Below are 23,553 nucleotides of genomic sequence, written 5' to 3'. Positions count from 1 at the left end.
TAAGTGACTTAATGCGATATTAATTGGTTTCAAATGAATAAAAAGTTTACATTTAATTGTTTTAGCTTTCTAAATTCGTTTCTAAAAATGATTTTTACTCTAAGTTTATATTTTGCGCCATTGGGAGTTACTACAAATAGTGTCTCTGCTAAATTTTTGTGCTTGTACTCCATGAGTGAACATAGATCCTCGACACATTGAAGAAATGAAGAAAGGAGGCAAGGGTAAGAAAAAGGCTCCACAACAGCAACCCGTGGGTCTATTTGTGGAAGATGTAGATGACAAAAATCCAGGAGAAGACCTATTTTCTAATATTGTATGTACCAAATATGTTAAGCTTTCCTCTTGGGAAGAAATTTACTAGTATTTTGAAGATGAAGGGCATGAACTCAATAAAATAATAGTCACAATAGATGACAAAACATGTGTCCTGGAAAATACTCCAAAGGATGAAGAAAATTCCTTTCTCCATAGAATAACAACAAGACCATGATTAATATCTTATGCATATATGCTTCATTAGGTGGTTTAAAATTTAGATATTTCCTAGAGAAACATACGAACACTAAAAGGCACAATGATTGGTTCTTTCTCTAGAAAATATTTGTAATGTATGTATCATTTTCCTAATCCACAATGTATATATAATAAAGATTTCACCAAGGCCTTCTTAAAGGATAATGGGCACCTATCAAAACAAATCTGAAAATGGACAAGAGACCCTAATAAGCTTAAAGCAGAAGAATATGGTAAGTATAGACTCGATTCCCTTACTTCTCCTTTTTCTGAAGTCACAACTATGATGTGTCAATTGCATGCTCAGCCTAATGTTTCAAAGTTCCCAAACACGTAGATACCTCTAATCGATGGCATGATAAAAGGATTCATATTTGATTGGTCCACTATTCTCTAAGATAATTTGGCTACACACATCTTAGCTTTCCAACATTCTAGAATTTTTTATGAGAATAATCTCCCCCCTTTCTACATGTCTACTTATATCATGGATGCCCTATGTTTTACAATGGATTTTCCTACTATGGGTTAGAAATGGACCATTCAGGATCAAAATCTTATTCATATCTATCATGATATTCTATTGGATTCCAAATACTATGAACATTTCTACAAGATTTGTCAAAAAGTGATGATTGTTATGCATGAAGCCATTTTTGAGTCTCGACCACCTTGGATGTCTCAAGAAGCCATGGATGACCTTCTGTAGGTCGGAAATTTGCTCGAGGAAGAATTGTTTACATATATCAAGGTCTATGGTAGCTTGTCTCATCCTCACGTTTTTCTCTGTTCATCCGCGATAAGTTAGTCAACGGAGAGGTAGCTTATCATACAATGGGATATGGTATCATTAAGGTATTAAAAGAATCAAACAAAAGGACATGGCCTATTTTCCTTGCCAAATTTGACATATTTGCATAGGTTAATTATCACCATGCTGAGAAAGAAATTCTAGCCATTCAAGCTATTAAGTTTCCTACTATTCTTAATAGACAATATGATCATATTGTAGTGGTGAAGAATTTCACTGCTTCCCAAGGACTGTGACAGTTTTTCCATGAAGTGGACAAGTTAGATGACTTTTTTTCATAATCCCGCTCTTATGCTATAGTAATATAGATAGTGCAAGAATAGTTGGCTGTAGAGGAGAAAACTCAATTTTTTCAATACACAAATTTTTGAATAGCTAGTCTTCCATTAAATTTGCGACAATTACCTCAGGAGAAGTCATCAATGTCAACTGCTCAACCTGATAGTTCTACACAGTCGGTTTTTCCTCCTAAGGATCAACCATAGTTTGCTTTAATTTCTTCCCAAACTCAGGTTGAGGAATCAATTTTTAATCATGAATTAAATGAGGCATGGAATGAATTCAATATGACTATAAATCTTAAGACAAAGGCTCAAAATTACGTTTATCAAACTGCCACTTTTTCACAATAAGTGAATGGTCATTGTACTATTAAGAATGTTGAACAAGATACCAGGTTAGAGGAAGTTACTGATAGGTCTTCCATTCATGTTCATGAATATTTTAAAGTTATTCATTATTTCCCTACCTCAGAGGTTACTCTAAATATTGAAGAAATTCATCCCTTAGACATTTTGTATAGTCCTTAGCATAATGTTGTGGTGAAAAGCGAAACAAAGAAGAGAAAATTGGATCAATATTAGTCATTAGAGCCCAGCAAGGTATCTTCTTTTGAAGTTCTGTGAAAAGATTCCTCTGCAACACCAACAAAAGAGTTAGGAAATATAACTCAATTCAGAGGAGCCTATGCTTCGGCAAGAATTGAAAAAGTTGTAGAGGTCCAAGAACTCCTTAAGGAGAAAGAAGAGAAGCTCATCTCACTAGAAAAAATTCTTAACAATGAAAAATAGAAAATTAATGAACAATGGCAAAATTAGATGGCAGAGTTACAATAAGAATTTGATGCATTGCAAGTATAACATGAGAAGGAGATATAGATAAAATACGACCAAATCAAAGAATTGCATAAGAAAATAGAGAAATTACATGTCAGTCCCCAACTGATCCAATTTAAGAAAGAAGCTAAGCATTTAAATGCTCTACTCAAGAATTAGCAGAAGGTCTTTTGCAATAGGCTGATGTTGATCCAAGATCAATGTAAAATAACAAATTCACTTAGGTATCAGTTGTCCGATATGATGAATTACTTCGAAGAAGTGAATGAAAAACTTGTTGCAAATAATACTGAGAGGGGGGGATGATTCAGTATTAGTCAAATCAATAATTTTTTTTCTTTTCATACTCTGATTTATATATGCTACTTAGATGAAGGTAACTCGCATGTACACGTAGCTGAATTTAAGGCAACTAACGTATATCCAACAAACTTATGATTCAGTTAATTCATCATATGTTGATCTTTAATCAGTGCATCAGTACTTCATTAACCATATAAACTGTAACCATATGCAGTAATAACATAACAAACCATCACACATAAGAAACAACATTTAAGGTGGAAACCTAATGCGAGACAAAAACCACCTGTTGTTGTCTTCTTTTAATATAACAGAAACCTATTTACAATCTTGTACTGGTGCATATTCATACTAGTATGCATGCACCCAGCTGCAGAAGGCTACAACCTTATCTCGTTCTCTAGCTTCTACTAGAAGGGAGCTACAACTCCCTAGCTCTTGTACTAGCTGATTTGTTTACTAGTACGTAGGCGGAGACTTGTAGAAGGCTCCAACCTTCACTCATTTTCCAACTACTACTAGAAGGGAGCTCCAACCCCCTCGCTCTTGTACTAGATGATATGTTTACCAGTACATAGGCACCAACCTACAGAAGGCTACAACCTTCTCTCTTCCTCCAGGGACCACATTTCATAAATTTTCAGACTGTATACTCCTCGAACACAACAACACAATTTGAAGGCCTCATTTCATCAAATTTTCATACTGGACCCATCAACAATGTTGAAGCTCAAAATCATAACTACAATACAACCATCAAATACATCTGCATTAACCAATCACTGAAACTCAATTATCACTCCCTAAATCAACCATAATTGAATCAATCAATCACTGACAACCCATCATCACTCAACAAAATCTCAATCAATCAATCTGAACATTCAGAACACTGTCACTAGAATACAGTCACCAGAACACAAAGCATAACTGAAAACTCTGCATCAACAACTAGAACCAACTACAACTTCAAATATCATATTTCATAATGTATACGCTACTTCGATGTATCGAACCAGCGTGTATACATGGTTTTACCAAAACCAACCAGTATACAGATCTGCAAATGTGAACTCATAACTTTGTAGCTATTCTAGACTTGAGTCATACCTAGATCATAACATTTACATAATAAAACATGTGTTAGTATTCAGATCTATACTATACATGATCAAACCACATAATGATAATTCATTTTAGGTATAATGATCTCGATCCATCATCCATCATCAACCACATAGGTGCATCCTTAGTTCAGATCAAGCAATGCATCATAAACCCATAACCAACATATTTGATCTAACACTTCATAATATATTCAAAACTTGCACACTTTGACCTAATGATATTCTCTTCCTTATATAGTTTTAGGCCTTTCTCAATACCTTGGACCAAAACCACTTAGGACCAATACCTTAGACCAAATACCCAGGCTCAATACCTCGGACCAAATACCTTGGATCAACACCTTGTACCAAAATACCTTGGACTAAATAACTTGGACCAAAACCTTGGTTTTCCATCCCATACGTGTTTTTCCTTCTATGAAAGTGAGTGTATATGTATACAATCCTTTTGTTTTGTTAACTCGTGTGTATACACTGCTTGGACAAAGTGAACCATCGTATACTTCTTAAAATACTCTCTTTCTTCAATCTCTAGAGTCTAATCTGTAATCCTTTGTTGTTAACCTACTACACTATGAAGTGTCATCTAAGTGAGTTTCCATCAAGGGCAACACCTGTCTCATAATTCCAACACAACTGACTAATTTTCTAACTTGATAAGAAAGTGAGGAAGGTAGAACTACAAGTCTACCTAAAATTGATGATACTCAAAAGATAATAATTTTCTAAGAGTAAGAAATCATAATGAAATAGGTTGAATCTTCTTTCAATGAAATCTAGGATCTTTTTGGTTCTATGAATGAAGAAGTCAATGATACGTTATTAAAATCCAATATTATTTCTAACTGCTCTGAATATTCACTGCAAGAAGCCAAGACATTATCGAAATATTGGCTGTAACATAGTAAAAAAATGGTTAAAATGATTGATCAGTTGTCTAAAACTAACCTTGAGCATCATTGGTAGTTTCTGGTTAAGCGTCACAGCCAATGTTTAGATCTCCGATGCCTATCCAATGTTACTACTCACATGTTGTCATCACTGAAGACTGCTATTTTTACAACTTAGATAAAGATCAAGCCTAGTCGACCATGGAGCTCACGAGTCTGTTGTATATTTATAGCTTACAACCATCCTAAGTTTCAAGGTTTTTACAACCATTTCCTCGTTATTCTTTTATGATTGTTTCTATTGAGAGATTGTTAGAAATTTTGGTTTTAATGTTTTTTTGTATTAAGACTATAAATTACCTATCCAAGATGGAGAAGGGAATATGAATTTTGAAAAGAAAGCACTTGAAATAGCCCTATTGTATTTTAAGCTTTTCTTAATATAAGATGAACCACTTGCAGTTCCAGTATGGGAAAAATCTACATTTTATTAGGTACTATTATGCTATGTTTATGTGTCTTTGCTTTGAAAGGAATTGTTTTATGAAAATGTTCACTCATGTGTATGACAGCCAGTGTTTAATGATCACTATTGACATGTTTGGTTGAAATTTATGTTATATTGTGAACAAAAATGTTTTTATCATATAATGCTTTAACCAAATTAATTTAATTAACATGTTTAATTAAATTAATTTTCTTTGATCGAATCGATATCGTAATTGCACAACGATCTGCATTATTGTGCTTGTTACTAGATCTTTCTAGCACATATGTTTTCAACTTACTCAAGTATTATAATAAGCTATAGTAATTTGTAAGTAAGTTATTGGAATATATTGGTTTTCCTAATAAATGCATTATCACCACCATTCATCTCCTTCCACACATTTTATTTAAGGGAAATTGATCCTATAATCCCCGTGTGAGCCACTATTCCAAATAGAAAATGGTATAATTGTGGCCCCGACCGGGTGGTTTTCCCCAAATATTGATAAGGCCAATTCAGACTATCAAAAGAGTCCTCATTCAGGGTTGGAGCCTTGAAGAAGTCATAGTTTTCTTGTATTTGTTGGAGCCTAAATTTTTCATTATTTCTATTAATAAACATTATTTTTTATTCTATGTCCTGTGTTTTGGTGTAATTTGTGAAAATATATTAACTCATATAATCTAACAATTGAATGAAATACCGATTCATCCCCCCTCTCAATATTTCCAACATAGTTTGATTACTATCATAAGAAGTATTGCAACTACTTCAAGTTCTGATGAAATAGTCTCATCCTTATTATCCCAAGAGACAAGACAAAAAAACACAAGGAAAGTAAAAATGAAAATGACTTATTATATGAGGATGCTCCCAAGAGAGAAATAAAAATGATTCACTAAGTGGGAAATCTAAATCTAGAGGAAGTTCTAACTCTCTAGGATAATTTGTAAAGTTATACTAAATAATTAGAAAAACAGGCATTAAAATAAACATTATAAACCCAAAAGTGTTGAGAAAGGGTAGGTATTTTATCATGCTCTTTTTATAGAAGCAAAAACCACTTCAAACAAAGGAGGGGATTCTTCAAGCATACATGTATATCATGAGTTGTGGCTTCTTTATTTAGGTGCATATTTTCATACAAATCCTCATAGGGAGTGGTTTTGTGAGTATGAAAGATATGATGGTCTTGATGTTCTCCTAGGAGATGAATCAACAACCAAAACCATAAGATGATGAAAATTCAAGTTGAAGCCCATGGGTGGAATGATTAGAACATTGCTTGATGTATTATACATCCAAATATTGGGTAAATGTTTGATTTCTATAAGAACAATGAGTGATGTAGATTTAAAAAAAATGTTTAGAAAGGAAATGTATAAGATGGTATGAGGAGAAATGGTATTGATGAGGAAAGTTTGGATTCAAACTCTTTATAAGCTACTATAATTTTCTACTAATTATAAGTGCAACAATTTAATTTTTCTTAAGAGTGGAGCTGAAGAGGGAAAAAATCCCTAAGTCTCTAGAGGATAAACTATGTTATGACATAAAAATCGGGACATATTTGAGAAAAGGGACTTCAAGTACTACACAATAAAGGTATGGTTGAAGGAATTCCTAATTTATCTTTATATTTATATTTCTATGAACATTTTTTTACATGGAAGCAAAATCAAGTAAGATTCTCCTTTGGTGTTATGACAATAGAGGTTATATTACAGTTGGTGCACAATCATTTGTTTGAACCTATACCAGTTTCATCAATAGGTAAATATATGTACCATGTCTCATTTATAGGTGACCTCTCAAGGAATACATGGATTTCTTTCCTTACGAAGAAATATAAACTCTTTGATATATTTAAAGAGTTTAAGGATCTTATGGAAAATTAGATAGAGAATAAAATTAAGGCATTGACGATAAATAATAGTGGGCAATTTTAAGGGATTGAGTTTGAGGAATTTTGTAAGTATTGGAATATAGAAAGGCAAAAGACTACACCACACATACCTAAGTAGAATGGGGTTGCAAAACTCATGAATGTGCCATTCATGAAAAAAGTGAGGAACATGCTAGGTGTTGTAGGTTACAATAGGAATTTTGGTCAAAGGAAGTGGGTATTTCATGTTGCGTGGTAAATAGATTACCCTAATTTGTGTTGGATGAAAAGAATCTACATTTGGTATAGATTGGTAAGAAACTAAAAAAATTGAGAGTATTTGGTTATGATGCTTATGTATACATTGCAAAGGAGAATATGGGTAAGTTGGATAATAAAGTTAAAAAGTGTATCTTTAGTGGATATAAAGAAAGTATAAAGGCTATAATATTTCGAACCTAGTAACTAAGAATATTGTGTGTTGTCAAGATATGAAATTTAGAGAAATCAAAGATGTTTTTGAAGAGGAAATCCTCCATCTACAGAAAAAATTATAATTTCCACATATGGCATTCAACATTGACCATTAACTAATAGAAATTCAGAGGGTGGATAACGACTTGGGTTTTCTGAAGTTGGACTAGCATACTCCAACATAATGACTATGTTGGGTTTACTATTGCGACTCTTTCATGTCTGTGGTTGGCTCACTATTGGTGTGGCAACGTTGCACCCTTTTCAGCACATTGTTTTTCCTCCATGGAAAACTTACCATGAAAATCAAAGGATGCTTTTGGGTATTGGTGAATGGAATTCATGTAAACTCATCGAAAATCCAAAGGATGCTTCTAAGTACTAGTGAGTGGGATTCTTGTAAACTCGTTGAAAATCCAATGGATGATTTTGAGTATTGGTGGATGGAATTCTTGTAAACTCTTTTCAACTACATACTTTTCCTTTATGGAAAACCTATCAAATAAAATTCTAGGGATGATGTTTTCGTCTATGAATCACAATTTTGCAAACTCTTAATAAGTTTAATGCTATATTCTATTCATTCTAATTAATGAAATGCTTAATAATATTAAGTGAAATCAAATTGATTTAACTCTTTAGACCTTCATAACTAACAATCTCAACTGTTATTTTATCTCTCTTCAAAACAATAGAGGATAGCATACAATGTTTACCCCAAAAATTATATAATTGTGCTCATAACGAGATGTTTGAAAGATACAAGATCTTCAACATTGGCCTGAGATACCTTGTGGAATAAAATTTGACCTTACAGATAAGAAGCTGATAGAACATCTACAAGGAAAGGTTGTCTTTGATAATTTCACCCCTCATTCTTTAATTGATGAGTCCATTCTTACAATTGGAGGGGAAGATGGGATTTGATATTCACATTCAAAAAAACTTTTAGGTGTGTACTATTCTCAAAAGAAAAACTTCCTAAGTGAGTATTGTTCTTAAAGGTAGTTATCTAATTTGTTCGAATTTGTATCTGACATTGATCCACAATTTACATCTTTAGAGTAGCCATTTAGAGTTACAAACTATGTGTTATAATGATGAGTTTGGTCGAAAAAAATGCACACTATGCATCAATCTTTAATGTAGGATTCTGGCAAACCAAATCACATAAAGGTTTGAAGAACAATTATTTGTCTTTTTTGGCCAAATCTTAATTTTTGTTATTTAAAATGAGTTTTTGATTATATATATGGATTCAACCGCATGAAAATCCTCTAGAGCAATAGGATTATGGAGATTTTACAACTCAAACTTGTGATTCCAAGAAATCCATACCAGATTCTAAACAAATTAGACCAAAAAATATATCTGAAATATCTTGAAAAAGTAGAACAAATAAACTACATTTTTTTTAATAATCTAATAAGTATAATCAATTGCTTTAATAAGCATGCTGCTTTAATAAGCATGCTGATTGATAGTATTATACATTTAGTTATCTACAACTACATTATTCCATACTATTCTTCGTTAAACTGCAAGTTAGTCCTCTTGTTCAATTATTTATTTTGCATTGTTATTGCATGCTATTCCTACTCAGACTCTGAGTTTATATTTTTCTTAAAGGAATATCTAGTCATGGCACGATAAGGCATTTTTTCCATCGACTTTCAAAAGCATACACAATAGGAACGAGAAAAAGGAGAAAGATACAGACAACCCATGATGAAAGCGGTGAAGGCGAAACAACACGACATAAGACTTGTAAAACGAGACTAGTGTTGGTTTATTGCAAGTGGAAGGGCTGCAAGAAAATCTTATTATTGTACACAAACTTTAGGAAGCACAAGAAATCCCAGAAAACAAATTAGGTGATGCATCGATATCATTTGGGTTCACAGGAAGAAGAGAAGGAAGGGGAGCTCATGGTATCCAAGATTTTCTATTAGACACAGTCTAAGATTTTCTATTAGACACAGATGTGAGGGATACCCGCAGGGCCAATGTCACTGAAGCAACTCAAGTTTTAAGGAGATTCCCAGCTGGAAAATCTCTTAGTTCCACTTCCAGGCAGTGCCTATAATCACTTGGAACAACAAATGAAAGTCACCCACAGTTCCCATGATCTATCTCTAGTCCAATCAGGTAAGCATTTTTGAATAACTTAACCCTAGAAACAACACTCAAAGAAGTTGTTTTTGGTAGAAAGCAATTCCAAAATATTACATAATAATACCATTTCCTTCATTTGATCTTCATGTGAGTAAAATATTGGAATGTTTAGTCTTTGATGGGAAAAAGCCTTTTGTAATTGAGAAAAGGCTTAAGATTTAGTTAAATCTTGGGGCTGGTTTTTCGTTTCGCCGCAAGGATTCTGATTTAAGATTTGATGTATTGTAGCAAAAGCAAGATTTTATATGTTTACTCAGAATTTAACCATTTTTTAACTCAATTACATATGTGATTACAGTGACCACTAAGATGATAGATGGATTAGCATGGAAGAACATATACTAAAAACTACAAAAGTGATCGGTCAAAATGCTACGAAAGTGAGTCATAATGTTATCTATCTCGTCAAAATATGCTGAAAAGAATCTTTATGAAAAGTTAATCTGTGAAAGGTGATGTATTCAAAACGCTATGGTTTTAATTTTTTTTTAAATTATATTTTTAATGAGCTTTAAATTAAGTGTATTTGAAAGTTTTAAATTTTATTTATTTATTTATATAATTTTAAAACATAAAAATTATATAATTAAATAAAAAATAGAATAATTAATTTACATGTCCACAAAAGGTATCTAATAATTAGTTGAACATTACAGAAATTTAATAAGAAATCTATTTTTATATGATATATTGTTATCGATATGAAGTAATACTAAATAGTTTTAATATTATTATATATATGATATTATTATTAATATCAATCAATATTAATTAATTTTAATACTATGATTAATATTTTGGTCTTATTAGTGATTTTATATTATGAAAATGAAATGAAATATGATTTCAAAATTATTAAGGGATTTATTGTTAATAATTGTTTTGAGAATTGTAAATATTATATTAAAAAAATGATATCTAATCAATTTATCTTTCCAGAAACTCTATAAGAAAATGTTTTATAATATTTTATATTGATATTGTTATAAGATAATCTTATCAATATGAACTCATACTGACTAATTTTTAATGTTATGATATATGCATCATGGGTTAATACTTTGATATCATTAATGATTTTATGTTATGAAAATAAAATAAAATAAGTTTTAAAAATTATTAACTTTTTATTGTCAATAGTTATTTTGACAATTGTAAATGTGGTATTACTAATAGGATATTAGTTATTTTGCTAATTGGTTTAATTTTCAAATGTATATACTTTTTTATTTTTGGTATTTTTTTCATGAAAGAAGTATTTTATTTCAAAAGAAATATAAGTATAGTTTTTAGGCATTTTGTGCTATTTAAAAGTGAAAAAAAAATGCTCATAACCAAAGCTCTAAGGTAGGATGAACCTAAATGGCAGTAGCACAAGTTTGTTATGATCACTCATATTAACAACACTAGAACCAACCAAAAGTGACACATAAAATGGATGTAGTCAAGACAAAAAAAAATATAACAATAATACAGGTCCTTAAAAAAGGAGCATATTAACCAACATATCTCAATCACAACTATCATTAAAGATACATACATCTCATAATTCTCTTCCTCATGTGGATCAATTGTCCCTCATCAAAATCCTTTATAACTAACTTGTTTACATTAATGAGTAATGCATTATTCGATATACTATCAACATTAATGCTTGGTTAATAGAAAATGTGTTTGAAGCTTATATGCAGAAATTGTGATGATATTTTTTTTCAATTCTTGTGTTATACAAAGAAAATACAAGTTAAGCACCTAGTGATCAAGAATTGTTTATTTAATTTTTAAGTTAGAGTCCTCAAAAACCTACAATTCAAAGAACACCCAACTCACATAACTAGTCCCTACCAGAAAGACCCCAGGCATCACCTTCTAGGCATATTTTCCAATTAACAAGGTCTTCAGAGAGCTCTTTCATTTATAATAAGCAATAAGTACACTTATAATTATAATAAGAGAGAAGTGACAAACTTTATGTGTTACTTTAGAAAGTAGGGCATAGAGTATTGTCAAATAGACTAGTCCCTATGAGAAAGACCCTTCTAGGCATCACCTTCTAGGAACCTTTTCCAAATAACGAGGTCTTCACAGAGCTCTTTCATTTATAATAAGAAATAAGTACACTTATAATTATAATAAGAGAGAAGTGACAAACTTTATGTGTTACTTTAGAAAGTAGGGCATAGAGTATTGTCAAATAGACTAGGCTTGTGGGGAATTCCCCAAGTGACTGTAATAGGTAAGATATAGTGTTTTTAGTGACCCCTTATTGAAGTAAGCTTGAAACCAATCAATAAAAGAATTTTAATCCAAAGGGGATCCTCCTAAACTTGTAATCTCAAATGAAACTTGTCTAATAAATTAGCATTCTAAGACATTCTAGAGTATTCTTCTTACATAGACAACAAATAGAAAAAGTAGAAACACATTCTTTCATATCTAACTAGAACAAAATACATACTTTAATATCTTAATATATTTTTTAATTAATTAAAAAATAATAACTTTTTTAATTATTTATTAATTTTCCAAAACTTTTTAAACCACATCCAATTGCTATTTGGAATCAAAGATTACCTAAGCAAGTAACCTAAGTTGAGTGTAGAGTGACCCCAATCAACACTAATTGACCAATTCAACAATAAATAAGTGTCCTCACTGAGTTTGATTTCCCAAAGCAACAGTCTATTTATTATATGTTTTGGAACTTTTTTTTGGCATATTTTTCGCTCTTATTTGTTAAGAATTTTTGAGATTTACAAGTTTGAATTATAAACTCTTTACCATCTGAATCCCCAAATATTTTTTTAAAATTTCGAATCTATTTATATAATTAAAAATCTATTTTAAATAACAAAAATTCATTTTAAATTATATATATATATATATATATATATATATATATATATATATATTTCATTAGATTTTAACCAAAAAAATTCCAAAATGGACAACACCAGAATGGTTCACCTTAGATTGATATTTAATGGTTGTAAACTTTAAAAATGAAATAAAATGGCTATTAAACTATTTAGATTACGATTATAAATATAAATGAGTTGATTGTTAAAGAGTTTGGATCTCTCTGTGAAACTTGGAAACGGACAGGTCATTTGAAATAGTTGGTAGAACGAAAACATTAAATGCAATTGACAGATAAACTTCCTTTGAATAGGTTTCATTGTCTGAGAAGAGAAAAATGAAAATCCGAACGAAGCCTTTCCCATTTCTTGTGACATAGAACATCGTTTCAGTTAAACGTTAAGGCCTCTCCAATTCATCTCATTTACATCACAGTGAATCGATAGTCAAAGAGACAAAGCACACGTTGCGCTCAGCCATCGATGGCTGATTCGCCGGACTGATATGGGTGTGTTCAAATAATTGACCGCGCCTATGTTTATTATGTCTATTTTATTGTGGAATATTCTGCGAATCAGTAACCTGGATAAATTCAAGGATTGCGATTTTTTTTGGAAATGAAATAATTAACTTACATCACAATAAAGTGTCTAAACTAATTAAACTTTGTAATCACAATAATTACAGTTATTGATAAATGTAAATATGTATTAAATGTAAATAGGTATCAAAATAATAACATTATAGTATAATGTTATTGTTAAAATTATAAAAACTCATAAAAAATAATTATTTTATTTTATTTCATAGTTAAAATTATAAAAACTCATAAAAAATAATTATTTTATTTTATTTCATATTTATTAGGAGAAAATATTAAATAATATTTCATAAAAATTAAATCCTATTACTTAAAATTTTGAAAGAAATTAATATTATTATTTAAGATTTTGAAAGGAATGGATATGTTATTATTTCCATCTTTTACTCTTAATTATTATTTAAGATTTTGAAAGAAATGGATATGTTATTATTTCCATCTTTTTACTCTTAATTCCAATGTAGAATTTCAACATTATGGGAGCTTCCAAATAAACTACCAAGCAGTAGAATTGGATTTACTCTTGGATTTACCCTTTGAAAAAAAAATAATGGGGAAATCATCTTAATACGACTTCCGTGACAAAAGAGGTGTGATAGTTGAAGAGGATTAGTACTAGCAATTGCCCCTAAAGGTGCAAAGATACACCGAAGGTATGGAAGATTTGGGAATATCATCTAGCCAAGATTTGGGAAGATTGTTCTTTGATCTTATGCATATGACATCCTAAATGAATTATCCCCAAAATATGTGAATTGTGCGCGCAATTGTCGCAAAGAGATGCCAATAAGATTGTTAAATTGAAAAAGTTGTACATTGGTTTGCATAATCAAACAAATAATAATTGATGTATTAAATTTAAGTTTTTTAGTGTTTATATATATATATATATATATATATATATATATATATATATATATATATATGGATAGGGATTTGTAAAGCCGATATGTTTTGTGATGCCCACCAACAACAATTTTTTTAAGAAATATCTATGCATCTAGAGGCCATGCAAAAACCTTCAAGAAACCAAATTAACATCTTTTTCTTAAACCTCTAGGCTGGTGATTGAATGCTAGCTCCACATTTCTGTCACTATCCCTCTTCAAAACATACCTTATGTGATATATGTTGCATTGGTCCAAAACATAAAAAGCAATATGAACATTAGAAATGCCTACAAAGCATACACATTAAGGTGCAACTGTGAATGAATGCAATGGGTTGTTTTGATGTTCAAAGATACATGAGAAAGCATACATAATAGAGATTGTATTTTCTTATGATTTGCCTCTTCTTAGTCTATGCAAGAATGATTTTGAGGGAGTCCCTAAAAATCAAAAGAAACACAGACAAAAAGTGTGAGAGATTTAATAATCACTTCCTCAGCCATAGATGTGATAAACTCTATTACTAGATTCACCACACTAGGGTGGAAAAACCATTTCTGATCCAAACCAACAACATGGAATTGCCAAATGGCACAAGAAATCACACCAGAAATTGCACCATTTCCCCAAAAACTGCAAGCGAGAAAAATAAGTAGAAATATACTTCACAATTGAAAGTCAAACAATAAGTAGAAATAGACCCCACAGATTGAAATCCTTCAAACTATGGGTTCAAGGATAGCTTGTAAGTTTTCACTATTATGTTTATTTGAAGAAAATTGTAATTATCAACTTTTGGACTTTTTGTAGCATGGAAATCTTTACTTGAAGATTTTCAAATTCATGGCATAGCTCAAATAAATTGACTGTTACGAGTTACATGGAAAACTATAGTCAATTATGAATTGACTTAGATGATGACAAGGCAACAACACTCTCTACAAAGACCATTTTAGGGGAATCACCACATTGAGCCAAGTCACGATACACAAACCTATTCATGTCCTCACAATCACACGTTTGTTCTAGTTGATTTCCAATACTTACATGATTAGCATGGCTTTTAGCCTTATGCTTTGGTGTTGATATTTCATTAGAAGCATTATATACATGCCCTAAATGGTCGTGGTTAAAATGTGCAGTAGAAGATTTTTGAGGTATCAAACTCCCAGTCCTTAAATTTGTGACAATTGCTACAACTTCATGCACAATTCACATATTTTGGTGATAATTCATCCATGATGTTGTACGCATAACCACAAGACAAACTTTCGACTTCAAGCACAATGATAAAAGACAAATTTTCCCAAATCTTGGTAAGATGATCAACAAACCTAGAGATGTAGTGAGAGAGTGATAATGTTGATGAGAAAAAAGAGATGGAGTCGATGGTTTGAAGTTTAGTGAAGGAGCGAGCATGTGATTAGGGCCCTAGTGGTGTGATAACACCCTAAGTTTTTTTATCAAAGGTAAGTGTGTTTTTCTAGGAAGTTGTAAGACCTATTGTTGAGGCAAACATGTCATGTATGAGAACGAATTGTTGAAAAGCCTTAATACTTTGATCAAGAATACATTAACTACAATGGCGTATGGTCATCAACTTGTGGAATAGACCACTTGTATAGGTACTAGTGTGGTAGGTGTACTGGTATCCTAGCTTGAGGGGGCTAAAGTGATATCTCATGTCAGATGGTTAATGAATGATAAAGACCAAGTTAATCTCCTCGAGTCAATTTTAAGGTTGGGATTCTAGTGTGGTTTAGGTAAACAAGAGGCTTTCAAGCTCTAGGTTTATGAAAACCCATGGTTTTAACTATGGTATTAATCTCTAATGTAACCTATTTAATCCCTGATTTATAATTATTTATAATTTTTGAGAGGGATCAAATCTCTTGAATTGTAAAATCTTTTTTCAAGCTTTTCACTTTAGAAAAAACTAACGGATCAATAAGACTAGAAAAAAATATATATAAATTGGATGATAATATTAAGAACCCCATACCTTGCACTAACCAAAAATTGTAAGAGACTGTTAAAATGGTCATGTGTCAACTAGATATTTTTAGAGTTTTTAATTAAAACTAATGAAATATGTATTTTTTTTTTTTAAATTATAAAAAACATTTTTCTTTATTTAATATATATATATATATATTATATTTTATATTTTAATACAGACATGATAATTAGAAGTTGAGCATAATATGATTTACACATCTCTAAAATATGCATCTCTACATAATAATCAAAACACAATATATTTCCAGATTCTTACAAAAGATAAAAATGATTAATTCTATTGCTTTATTTAAAATATTTAATGTTTGATCTTAATTTTTATTTAATTTGGTTGTTAATGTTTTTTTATTTAATTTCTTACATATATATAAACTATTAGGCAAGTTTATACCTATCTTTCTCACACTGGATTACAGTAGAAAATGTCTTTAGGCCAGCATAATTCTCTTAAAAAAATCCAAACATTATTTTTCAATGCAAACTCTCTAAAATGAGGTACATTATTAATGTTATACTTTAATATTGTTTTACTTTACATTGCATTCCCGCAACTCTTAATTCCGTTGTGTAGTGAAATTAAATTGCAGTTTTACCATAATAAAAATAAATATAGAAAATCATCTTGGAAGAGGCCGTTCTCTTCTGGAAACTTCTATCCTTGCTGGAGAGGAGGCGGTTCTGGAAAGTTTTATCTTAGCTATAGTCTCTGGAACCATCACCATTCATGATTCAACCAAGTTCTGTCACGCCTATTATCTGGGCGAGTTTGTTTGCTTGATATCAACGCAAGCGTTTAGTCTTCTTTTTTATTATTAAGCTCTGCTCGATTTCCCTGTGATGATAAAGAGTCGGAAAAAATGGCACTGACTCTTCTCTTCTATCGATCTACAGCCGGTAGCCTGTGGGATCCATGGGACCGCAGGAGTAGCCTATTCGATTCGTGGCTTTCGGTGTCTCGGGTATGGGACGCCTTTGATTTCAACACTGCACTGGACACCCCGACCTTTTCTTTCTCACGGGACGCGCTGGCCATCGCCAACACAAGGTTTGACATGTAGATCCTATTCTGCATCCCTGATGACCAGATGACCAGGAGCTGCGTATTGTGGACGGGAAACGTTTACCAGTCCTGCACGGCGCGCACAAGATAGGAGGGAAATTTACGGAGCATGGACAGTTCGCAGCGTGTGGCACTCTGTTTTGACAGATCTAACGGTGGAAAACAAAAATAAAATCAACGAATCAACGGTGGAAAACAAAAAGTTGATGATGGTAAAAGAAACATTTTCCAATCAACTTCAAATCAATTGTTGAAAGCGTTTCACCTGATCTAACTGAACAGAGCAAAAATATTTTGACTAAAAAATTGATGCAAAAAATTATGTATTACTCAAATGCAAGATTAAGAGTATGTCACCTGATCTCACCTGATCAAACTGAGCAGAGCAAAAATATTTTGACCAAAAAATAAATACATAAGAAAACCTATCCACCTCATTATAAAAAATTATTATTATATTACGCAGAGGGCAATTATTCCTCGTGGGACATGATCAATAATTAAATAGATTATCATCGCGTGCAAGTGCAGGAAGCTTTATTGTTTTATTCGTAGTCTGCTGCTAACATCAAAGTAACGTGTAATCTTCGATTAAGAATGGCTTTGTTAAAGCAGAGCTTCTAACATTATTCATTGAAATTTGGTTTAGAAAGAAAAAAATGTGATTTATTCAGTTCTCTTATTTATCTCCTGTTTATGGTATGGTAGGGATTCCAACCTTCATAGCAAACGCGAAGTCAGACAGCAGTGCAACTAACATAGAAAGAAAACACCATTTTAGTATTCTCAGGTAATGAAACCATGACAATATGGCTTCTTTTCGTTGCTTTCGATATTAAACTTTTGTGTAACTGTTGATACAATTTTTGCTGCTTTCGATATTAAACTTTTTTGGTGGACCTTGATACAAGTTTGGTAGTTTCGTAAATTTTCTCGTTTAAATGTGGGCCAATTGTTGTTGTTGGAAACATAGTGCATAGGTTACACTACTTTTTTTTCCCTTTTTTCGTTACAAAATTTACAAGTACATGGTATATATGGTGCTTATGAAATCTAAATAATGTAACCAATTACCGAACTAAATTTAATATATAATGTAACTGTTATGTTTAAGTCATTTCTTTAATGCTTACATTACATAATAAGTGTTATGTTTAAGTCATTTCTTTAATGTTTACATTATATAATTAATGTTACAAGGAATTGTAAATTGCATTTTACATATAAATCATATTTTTTTGATATGGTTTTCGCTGACATTTCTATTCACTTTGAAATCTCATAGATGATGTTTTTTTTCCACCACAATCGTTGAGCTTCCCAATTCACTCATTTAAGGTGCAACTATCTCCGACCATTGTTGACTAATTTGTAAGATCAAAAATATTGACATACTAAGCTCGTCAAGGCTTCCACGATAAATATGTCAAGTAATGAACCACCATCTATGGGATATTTCACTTTTCACTATCCCTTAGTTGCTAGGAAGGTGGTCTAGATACTAAATGTGTTCAAAAGTTGATCAAACAACTTGACCTTTCTAACACACAAGGATCTCATACTATAACCTCCAGCCATTGTGATCTAGGTGGATATTGGTGGCCACTTGCCTATTCCACTTGGACCCCACCATTGTTTCTTTTATTTTCCTTAATTGTAGCATAATTTACTATTTTTGGCAGATTTTCAGGTCCTCAACTTCTGGAACCGTTTTTAGGCCCTAAACGTCATCTTTTTGGAAACGACCAAATGAGTTTGAACTCAAAAATTTTATTCCTCAAATAGATCTTTCTGACAAGGTATTGTACGCGTCAAATAGAGATCATATGCCAAAGTTACGACCTCGATAAGTTCATGTACCAATTTACCCAACAGGGCCCACAAACTTTAGGTTTACGGATGTTTAGGGTTTTCCATTGTTTCTAAATAATTAATAGGCCTTCGAGTCTCATCATAACATAGTTTAGAAGGCATGCAACCACCACATCTCTTCCTAGAGATAACTACCATCACCTAAGCTAGTTTATTTCCATTCTGCATGTAAACAATTTTCAATAATTTGTTATTAATGAGTTGACGTTTTCTTTCACTATAACTCTTTGTTTATGTTTATATATGTATTTCATTTAATTCCTTCATAAATCTATACAATGTTGTCCAAGGGTTTCCGAGCACCAAGAACAACTAACTGTAACAATATGTAAACACAATCAAACTAGTGATGTATTTAAGGGTTTCCGATGCCAAGAACCATTACTTTGGATTATGTAACATTGCTCAATAATTGGTTCTGTACTTTTTACAAAAAAAAAAATATATAAATAACTGACAAAATACATGAATGATAGCTATTTTAGAAGAGTATGAGAGGCTTTGTATTGAACACATCATCATTGTCACATATTATCCTTGGACCAAATCTCATTGATTATAGTCTTCGATCTTCAAACATCCCTATCATTTGTTAGAGTGACAAATTCTAACAAAACTTCATATTGAGGTCATGAATATCAATATGTTTATGTATTTTAAACTCCAAGAAACTTCATTCTGTTAGTCTAGCTTCAAGAATTGATTCAAATCAGCCTGAGACAGGTAAACACGACAATCAAGTCATTTTATAACCACCAAAAATATGTTCCACCACAATAAAATCATTTACATGGACTAACACTCTACAACTAGTCCATATTCTTTAAAGGATAGAGAATGACTTTGATAAGTAATTTGAGACTCTACATACCCTTCTTCCTTCCATATGGTTAATGGATACACCACTGTGACATTATGGAACGAGAATTTAATGGCTTGCATCGTACTGATCCCAATACCATGGCTCTGAATTTGTACTTGTGATATTGTCATAGATTTCTAAACTAGGGTTTGAGAGTTGATCCTGCTCTCTGTAAAGCAATGTCATAGATCCTTACAAAATATCTGTCTCATAGTTGATGTCTCCACAACTCTCCACTTCATAAGAGAAATCTAATTGTTCATCATTTAAATAACTTTCTTTTTTGACCTTCATGGCTCCATTGTGAACAAGAATTATTTGTATTGGCAAATCCAAAGCCATCGACATGTGATATTTGCTCTTCACAAAGAAACATGGAACAATAATCCAACTGGGGATTGATTAAGTGATCTGACCAAGACAATGGAATATCTAATCTAGGTTACAAATCTTAGATGAATCAAAACTCTCAAGGATAGTAGCAATACTCCATGAATCTGACCCCATAGGATCGTCCTACTCTTCCATATTTTTGAATTCACGTATTACGTTTGCATTCCTTTTACCTTCAGATAGGGTTTTGGGTAGGTCGTCGACTTATTCTATGGGTCAAGGAATCAACATGTCCATGTCTTTCAATTTTACCACAATAGGACATATATTATGAGATCCACAGGTGCAACTTTACATTGAGATAACTACAAGAGAAGAAGATAAAGCATCTGGACTTAAAATGAGATGCTCTGATTGTGGCATTCGAGGAACAACATCACAAATCATGTCAGAAGTGGAAACAATCCCCATAAAGTACAAATGAAGTTGGCTTGCACTCTAGAGCCACTCATGAATAAGGATTCTTGTTTGTAAGGCATGGTTTCCTCCTCGGCTATGTCAACGGTGTCGAGCCAGTTTGACAAACACAAATCACACTCAACATAGAAAATGCACAAAACCAATACCAAGACACAATACTATATGACCTATGATTACTTTATGTACACACTAGGGATGTAGAAATTCCTCTATAGATCAGCTAGCTCTGATACCATGTAGAAATTCTGCAAGTTCTCTACAAATATACCTCTAAGATCATGTAGAAAATCTGACTGTAGATTAATCTGATAATGCAATATACCAAAAAAAATAATATAATCTACTTTTACTATCAATTTTCTTTGCGGAAGCTTAAATATTGAGCTGAATCAGAGATGAACACATATAACCAAAAGAAGAAGAATCAATGCACATGAAACCCATAAAATACTCAGGGGAAAGACTCAGCTAAAAACCCCACTATCTGTAATATCATACAAGGTGGAAATACATCAGAATTATACAAAGCCTTAGCTCTCACAACTAGCCAGCTCTCAGTACAATCCTCCTGGATACTCACAGGCAAACCTGGCTTCTCACAAGCCTTCCTCTCTACCCTCCAAGCTCATATTTCCTTGCGCTATTTCTCCTAGGTGGTCCTCCTGTTACCAAGTGGAAGACTGATCTCTCATACCGATCCTACACCCTACCAGAACTACACAATCCTCCAAGGAACGTTACCTTGACTGCATGCATGAGTTTCCTTTATAGGAAAGCACATGCAACTGATAGTACACTGTTCTTGACTTTAGCTCAACTGGGTCTTTCTCAAAATAGACATGCATGAGTTTCTAATGAGGGAATCTCCAGTTAACTGGAGTACACTAGTTCAGTGCATGCATGCATCAACAGACTGATAACTCACAATCAATTCCTCAAACAGTTTTGAACTAATTTAACTCGACTTAACTCAGTAAACTGAGTTAACTAATTACAACTCAAATATAACTCAATCTTATCTCGTTAATTAAAGGATAATCTCCTTAATTTAAGGGATAGCTCTTGCATGACTTCAGAAAGACTTCTAACTTGAATTTCTCCCACTAATTAATCCATAATGAATTAATTTATTATTTCCAAGCAGCTGGTGAGACTAAATTCGATTTTAATTCACAATTTTAATTCAAGGACAAATTAAAATTGGAATTTCTGGATTCTATTTTTATCATTTCTTTTTGCTACTTTCAACACTCCCTCTCAACAAGAAAGGAATTCGACTCAATCCTGATCCTAAACCTTTGGAATGTTTTGCATGCAACACTTCTCTCTAGTGTTGTTGCTCCAGCAACTCGAGAAACAAAAAAACATCCAACTTGAATTACTATGATGCATCTATCATCAAAGTCTTTGACTTCTATTGCCTCTATCAAATGAAAACTTTGTGCTTCAGTTGACTCTGCCTTTCTGCACTGTTATCAATCCTTCTCTATGCTCTTCAGTATCTAACTGCTCTAGCCTCTGTCACTTTGATCTCTAACTGCATCAATCCCGCTGATTCCTCATGGTACTATGTACTTTGGGCTCTTGTAGCAAGGTATGATCCATGAGATAAAAGCTCTCAATGGACCCTACTCAATTTTAGCGTTCTTGAGACTATCACTTCACATTGCCCCACCTCATACTTGGAGGTATGGCTGCATGTGATCCCTCTGCCCACTTCTCCAATTGTGGCTCCTCCACAATTTTCTAAGATTTCTTCTGGGACTGCATGTTGAGAGATAATTTACTCTCCCTCTTAACCACCAAGTCTCTAACATTTGCCTTGCTCCTCAAGGCTTTGCATGCATCTTGAACCTCAAGAGTATACATGTTCTTGACTCATGAACCAAATTGTTTCACCTGTCTCGTGGTGACGTGTCTAAGGAACACCTTTCCTTTACTGAAGACAACATCGTAGCCTTTGTCCTCCAACATCATGACCAATACTAAGTTCTTCTTCAGTACAGGAACATATTTCACATCTGTCAAGGTGATAGGAGCTCCATGCTCCCTCTAAAAAGCATCTGTGCCCACTCCTGAAACACTATACCTTTGATCGTCACCCATCTCTATGCGCATCTTGAGTTCTTTCTCCTCCAAGGTACTGAATAACTTTTTATCACCAGTCATGTGGAATGAGGCTCCAGTGTTAAGATACCAACCAAAACCCATCATCGATGACACCATGCATGCGATGAGGGTAAATTCCATTTAAAACTGAAAGGCTAATGCCTCACCTTCTAATCCTTCTGAGGATCCCTTCTTGGACTTCTTTGATGGGAAATTAATCGCATAATGTCCCATTGCGTGACAATTAAATCATCTCACATTAGACTTGTCACGCTTCTTTCCTCCATGATAAGAATTCGATTTGGAATGGGAATACTCCCCCTTCCCTTTCCTTGCCTTAATTGCTAAGGCAAAATTTTCTTCATCATAAAGCTTGGATGAAGAACCATCTTGTGTACTCATCCTAATCATTTCCTGCATGAGATCCAACCACAGTCATTCCCAATCTGGCAGTTTCTCCCTTCCATTCACAGATTCCTGGTAGCTATTCCGTCTCTTTGGAAGGCCAAGGAGAGTGAGGCTCACCACATCATCATCGGCAGTAGTTATTCCCACACTACCAAGATCATTTATGTAAGTGGTGAGCTTGTTCAAATATGAGGAAACAACATCGTCATTCTCCATCTTGATTCTTCGAAGCTTATCCTTGAGAGGAAATTTCCTCTGGTCTCTACTGTTCTGG

General features: G+C 32.7%; 1 pseudogene; it reads left to right on the top strand.

Annotated features, from left to right (window-relative positions):
- Window positions 1-205: 205 nt before the first annotated feature.
- Window positions 206-9,563, top strand: LOC149144758 (NAC domain-containing protein 75 pseudogene; annotated as a pseudogene).
- Window positions 9,564-23,553: the final 13,990 nt, after the last annotated feature.

This window comes from Pinus tabuliformis, chromosome X (genome assembly GCF_031772625.1).
Source record: "Pinus tabuliformis cultivar Carrire ecotype Pingquan chromosome X, CPIR1, whole genome shotgun sequence".
Classification (NCBI taxonomy): domain Eukaryota; kingdom Viridiplantae; phylum Streptophyta; class Pinopsida; order Pinales; family Pinaceae; genus Pinus; species Pinus tabuliformis.
Note: the sequence above shows the minus strand (reverse complement) of the source record. Positions and strands in the feature narration are given on the sequence as shown.